The 6,248-nt window shown below is 50.2% G+C and overlaps 1 long non-coding RNA gene across 1 annotated transcript; it reads right to left on the bottom strand.

Moving 5' to 3' along the window:
- Positions 1-322: 322 nt before the first annotated feature.
- On the bottom strand, positions 323-6,040 carry LOC109396139 (uncharacterized). Its single transcript, XR_002126803.1, has 6 exons — positions 5,912-6,040; positions 5,306-5,379; positions 4,580-4,713; positions 3,850-3,977; positions 2,873-3,010; positions 323-450 (listed from the first exon to the last, which is right to left on the bottom strand). It is a non-coding gene; the product is annotated as an uncharacterized LOC109396139 (long non-coding RNA).
- Between the last annotated feature and the right edge of the window lie 208 nt (positions 6,041-6,248).

Here is a 6,248-nt window from a genome sequence, read left to right as displayed (position 1 = left end):
AGATCCGATGAGAACGACGGTAGTGAGTTCTCACTCATTTTGTTCAGCTTTTCCAAGGAATGCATATGAGGGAGTCATCATCGATCCGAGCACGTGCTGGGGTGCAGGACTGTGAATACGGCCTCTGGGCAGCTCAATGGGTGATGTAATAACCTCAGAGACCTCAGCAGCCTGCAGGATCCACATCTAAGCTACTGAGTGAGAGGAACAGTCCATTCTTGGGGTAAAACCCCATGTGCCAGTGGGAACATGTGGACAGACTGTCTCTAACAGGTCTATGATCCTAAAGAAAATGGCAGAGCTTAGAACAGAGGAAACTTACCTTCCTGAGCGATCCACAGCCAAGGTCACACACAGGACCACACATCTTTCAAGCTTCTGGCATCTCCATTCATCAAAGGCAAGGTCTCTTCTCTGTAGCCCCCCATGAGCAGTGCATGACCACTGCACCTGAGCAATGTAGACAAGTCACAGACACATGTCAGAAACATCCCCAGGTTCTCAGGTGACAAGATCCTTGCCAACCTTTCCCGGGGTCAGCACTGCATTTGTTTCATGTCCCTATATCCCTTAGGCGTGACTGCAGGCATGTGTGACAGCATGAGGGTATGTGGGCTCTGTGTCCTGTGGTCCTGTACAGAAAACAGCCCCTGAAGAAGCTCACCTTGGACCCAGTCCCTAATGTCACATCCTGTTCACAACCAAGGACAATGGAGCCTTCAAAAGAAAGGAGGCCATCTTTGATCTCAAACATTTTTTGCAATAGTCTATACAATCCTTCTTTTACAGGTTCACCTTGGAACAATCACACCCATTCTACGTACACTATCTTCCTGACCGTGGCTGTCATATGACTTGAATATCGTGTCTCCCACGCTGACACAGGTAAGCGACACTTGACTGACACCAACAACCACCAGAATAACACTGCCACCCACAAAATATCACACTGGCAGAAGGCCTATTCTTCATTTTCGTGGCTAAAGGAGTTGAGCCAGGCAACTCTTCACGCTGAGCCTGCTTGTCCTCACACGCCAGCAGGTAAGCTGACAGGAATTTCATCACCCAAATGAAACGGGTAGAGCCCAACTAAAACTAGGATACTTTCCCTACCAGGAACTGATTATGTCCTCATCCCAGAAGGTTCCAGGCCCTGACTTCCATGGAAACGTTCTGACACTCAGCCATCTTGACCTCAGAAGCATCCTCAAGTCCACAGAGCAAGGCCCTGGGAAAGTAGCTCCGATCGCTGCTCCCACAGAAGGTGCAGGGAGCCTCAGGACGCACAGCCATCACAGCTCTGGTTTTGCACGATCCCCAATTTAGGATAAAAAGTGACACACCCATGTAATAGCACAACTGACTTCACAGAATGACAATGCGCCATTCTCCAAGACAAAAGCAAGACTTAAAGAAAACACATCTTCCATTAAGTCATGCAGCCCTTTACCAGGAAACTCGTCAGTCCCAGGCTGATCACCTGAAATCCCAGACCTCCCAGGCTCTGCCCTGCCCACAGGTTTCCGCGGATCCGTCTGAACCATCGGAAGAGCTCATTAAACACCTGGGCCAGGATAATAAGAACTTCCGGGACAAGTACACTGACCTTAAAATCACTGGCCTTAGCACAGTGAAGGGTCACAGAGAATGTTCCCTGAAGGAAGGTGACCCAGGGCTGGACTGCAGACCGGCTGGCATGGCCCTTGGACCTACTCAAGGTGCTAAAGGTGCTCAGAATCACTGAGCACCACAGCTCTGAACTGAGGATGCCAAGTGACGACTTTCATCCTCCACAGTGAAACACACCAGGCCCTGAGCCTCCCTGGTGGGCACGCATGGGCACCCCATCAGGGCCACAGAAATCCCCAGGAACTGCTGACCGCCATTGGAACAAACAGAGACAGGACGGCCCATAGAGGTCATGGAATCCCATTTCAACCTCCATTAGTGGTGAACCTCCCTTCCTATACAGGCCATCGGACCTCCCAGTGTCAGTCCTCGGCACATAGAACATAGCACAGTCTACGCCTGGCTGTCATGAGTGTGGAAGGGATGCCTGTGTTACAAAAAGAAGCTTCCATATGTAACACCATAGCGCAATCATCTATCATTGCCCACGAATACCTCAAGAAACACAAAAGTCATCACCAGTCAAAAGGAAAGATAGGTGTTGCTCACTGAAGGACCTGGGCTCTAACAGAAGCCATGGAAGATTAGCACTCAGTGCAGGAGCACAGACCATCAGGGGCTACGGCAGGAGTGGGAACCCAACCAACACAGATCCTCCCATGAGCTCCCTGGGCCCAGGCATGACCATGCTCTCCGAGTCCCAAGACTAAAAGGATAGTGGCCACCATGCCAGGAAAGACTGTGCATGCAAAGGAGATCTTATGATTCATGTACATAGAAGAGCAGCTGGAGAGAGACCACCATCTGACAAAAGGCTCTGAACTGCTGACACCTATGTGGTGCTTGCAAGTGTGTGACCAAGGGAAGCTGTCCCTCACTCTTACTGTCCCTGGGACACTAAACATGCTGGACCTCAGATTTGATGAGAATGACGGTAGGGTGTTCACATTCATTTTGTTCAGCTTTTCCAAGGAATGCATATGAGGGAGTCATCATCGATCTGAGCACGTGCTGAGACATAGGACCTGTGAGTAAGGCTACTGGGCGGCTCACTGAGTGACCCAATGACCTCAGAGTCTTAATCGACCTAGAGAATCCAAATCCAACCCACGGAGCAAGAGGAACAGTTCTCAGTACTTGGAGGGGAACCTGAGAGCCATTCAGCACACCCAAACGAGCCGCTTCGAGTAGCACCAAGATAACAAGAAGCCGATGGCGGCACGCAGACCTCAGGAAGCCTTACCTTCTTACGTGATCCCAGGCATGGTGCACACTCAGGGCCACACTGCTTCTGGGGCTCCAGGGAACCTCCAGTCATCTGAGAAGAGAAAAAGTCTTCTCTCAGCCACCAAAGAAGCCTGCAAAGCACTTGACCTGAGAACTGAAGAGAAATCATATACTCGATAGAGAAACATCCCCACGTCCTCAAAGAAAGAATCAAGTGAACTTTTCTGGCAAGTAGGCTTTGTATCTGATTGTCACACAATTCTATCACTGAGGACTATGTGGTGCTGGCCTGAGTGTGACCAAGGGAAAGCTGTCCCTCACCCCACCTTCCTGGGACAATCAACATGCTGGACCTCAGATCCGATGAGAACGACGGTAGGGAGTTCTCACTCATTTTGTTCAGCTTTTCCAAGGAATGCATATGAGGGAGTCATCATCGATCCGAGCACATGCTGGGACGCAGGACCTGTGAGCAAGGCCGGCTGGGCGGGTCACTGGGTGACCCAATGATCTAAGACAGCAGTCAGCAAACTGCGGCCTGCGAGCCACATGCGGCTCTTTGGGTACGTTCCGACTCAAAAGTTTGTCGACCCCTGGAAGAGCCAATCCTGTCCCTCACAACAATTTAAAATTTATTCAACAGCCATAAATATATTTTTACATAATTACCATCATGTGAATAATATCCTTTAAAACATTTTATAAATAAACTATGATAGTTTTGTTTTATTTTCATTTTCAATTTTACTTCACAGGCTTGTGAGCCGCAGTTTGCTGACCCCTGCCAGCTCTTCCATCTCAAAAGTTTGCCGACCCCATCTAAGAGACCTCAGTGGCTGGGAGGGTCCACATGCAAGCCACTGAGAGAGAAAAGCAGTCACTCTGCTCATGGAGGGGGCCCGTGAGCCATTCAGGACACCCAAACGAGCCACCTCTAGCAGCTCCATGAAAACAAGAAGCTGATGGCTACACTCAGACCACAGGAAGCCTTACCTTCCTAAGTGATCGCAGGCATGGTGCACACACAGGAACACACTTCTTCTGGGACTCCTATGCACGTCTGGTCACCCAAGGAGAAAAGGTCAGCTCTTGGCTGACTAAGAAGCTTTAATACACTCAACCTGAGAAGTGGAGAGAAGACGCATACTTGTTAGAGAAACGTCACCAGTTCCTCAGGCAACAAGATACATGTGAACCTTTCCCGGGAGGAGGCCTTACATCTGATTGTCACACATTTCATCGCTGAAAATTGTGTGGTGCTGGCATGAGTGTGACCAAGGGACGCTGTCCCTCAGCCCCACCTTCTCTGGGGGAGTCAACGTGCTGGACCTCAGATCCGATGAGAACGACGGTAAGGAGTTCTCACTCATTTTGTTCAGCTTTTCCAAGGAATGCATATGANGATCCGATGAGAACGACGGTAAGGAGTTCTCACTCATTTTGTTCAGCTTTTCCAAGGAATGCATATGAGGGAGTCATCATTGATCCGAGCACGTGTTGGATGCAGGACTGTAAACAAGGTGGCTGGGCAGGTCACTGGGTTATCCGATGACCTCAGAGGCCTCAGAGGCCGGGAGGATCCACATCCAAGCAACTGGAGAGGTACAGCCAGTCCATTCTGGGGGAAAAAACGCCACCTGCCACTGGGGACAGTAACAGGCTGCCTCTAGCCACTCTATGATCCTAAGCAAAATGGCAGAGCTTGGGACAGAGGAATGCTTACCCTCCTGAGCAATCCAGGGGCAAGGTGCATGCCACAGCGACTTTTCTCAGGGCTCACCAGCACCTCAGGTCATCAAAATACAGAGGAAGGTCTCCGGTCTGTGGCCCATGGTGAGCCACGCACAGTCATTCCACCTGGGCGAGGTAGAAGAGTCACAGATACATGTCAGAAATGCGACCAGGTCCTCAAGTAACAAGATCCATGCCACCCTTTCCCTGGAGAAGTCCTTCCTTCTGATTGTCACCCTGTCCTGAGATATGGGTGGTGCTTGCATATTGTGACCAAGGGGATGCTGTCCCTCACTCCTACTGTCCCTGAGGCAGTCAATGTGCTGGACCTCAGATTCAATGAGAATGACGGTAAGGAGTTCTCACTCATTTTGTTCAGCTTTCCAAGGAATGCATATGAGGGAGTCATCTTCGATGCGAGCATGTGCTGGGATGCTGGACCACTGAGCAAGGCTTGCTGGGCGGGTCACCGGGTGACCAAATGACCTCAGAGTCCTCTGTAGTCTACAGTATCACCATGCAAGCCCCTGAGCAGTGGGAACAGTCATTCTGGTCATGGAAGGGAACCCGCAACAATTCAAAACACCCAAACAAGTCCCCTCTAACAGCTCCATGGAAACCAAAAGCCAATGAGGGCATTCAGTATACAGAAAGCTTTACGCTCCTAAGTGACCCCAGGCATGGTGTTGACTCAGGGGCACACTTCTTCTGGAACTACCGTGAACTTCCGGTGATCAGGGACAGAAAGGTCTTCTTCTCTCGGCCGACTGAGGACCTGAGAATGCACTTGACCTGAGAAGGAGGGAGAAATCACATGTATTTGAGAATCATACAGAAATCCTCATAACAAGAATCAAGTCAACCTTTCCTGTGGAGGAGGCCTTGCATGTGATTGTCACACATTCTGTCCCTGAGTAATGGGTGTGCTGGCATGAGTGTGACCAAGGGGGGGCTGTCCCTCACCCCACCTCCTTTGGGGAGTCAACATGCTAGACCTCAGATCTGATGAGAATGACGGTAGGAAGTTCTCACTCATTTTGTTCAGCTTTCCAAGGAATGCATATGAGGGAGTCATCATCGATCCAAGCACGTGCTGGGATGTAGGGTTGTGAGAAAGCCTGACTAGGCAGCTCACTGGGTGACCCAATGATCTCTGAGTCCTCAGTGACTGGGAAGATCCACATCCAAGCCACTGAGCATAAGAACAGTTATCAGGTCTTCGGGGAGAATCTGTTTGCCATTCAAGACACCCAGACAAGCCACCTCTGAGAGCTCCATGGAATCCGGAAAATTATGGCTGCAGTCAGACCACAGGAAGCCTTACCTTCCTACGTGATCCCAGGCACAGTGCACACACAGGGCCACACTTCTTCTGGAACTCCTGGGAACTTGTGGTCATTCAAGGAGAGAAAGGTCTTCTTCACTTGGCCCATGAAGAGCCTTGCAATGCACTTGACCTGAGAAGTGGGGACAAATGACATGCTTGTTTGAGAAATGTACCCTGGTCCTCAGGCAACAAGATCATGTCAAACTTTCCATGGAGGAGGCCTTGTATCTAATTGTCCCTCAGGCATGAATGCAGGTGGGTGTGATGCCACGTGTGTGGCTGGGTGTGCAAATATGTATGCCTGTGTTCATGGGTGGAGCGTTCCTTACTGAAC

Source organism: Hipposideros armiger, unplaced genomic scaffold (assembly GCF_001890085.2).
Source record: "Hipposideros armiger isolate ML-2016 unplaced genomic scaffold, ASM189008v1 scaffold_504, whole genome shotgun sequence".
Taxonomy (NCBI): Eukaryota; Metazoa; Chordata; class Mammalia; order Chiroptera; family Hipposideridae; genus Hipposideros; species Hipposideros armiger.
The sequence above is the reverse complement of the archived record's forward strand: the minus strand, read 5'-3'. Positions and strand labels throughout refer to the sequence as shown.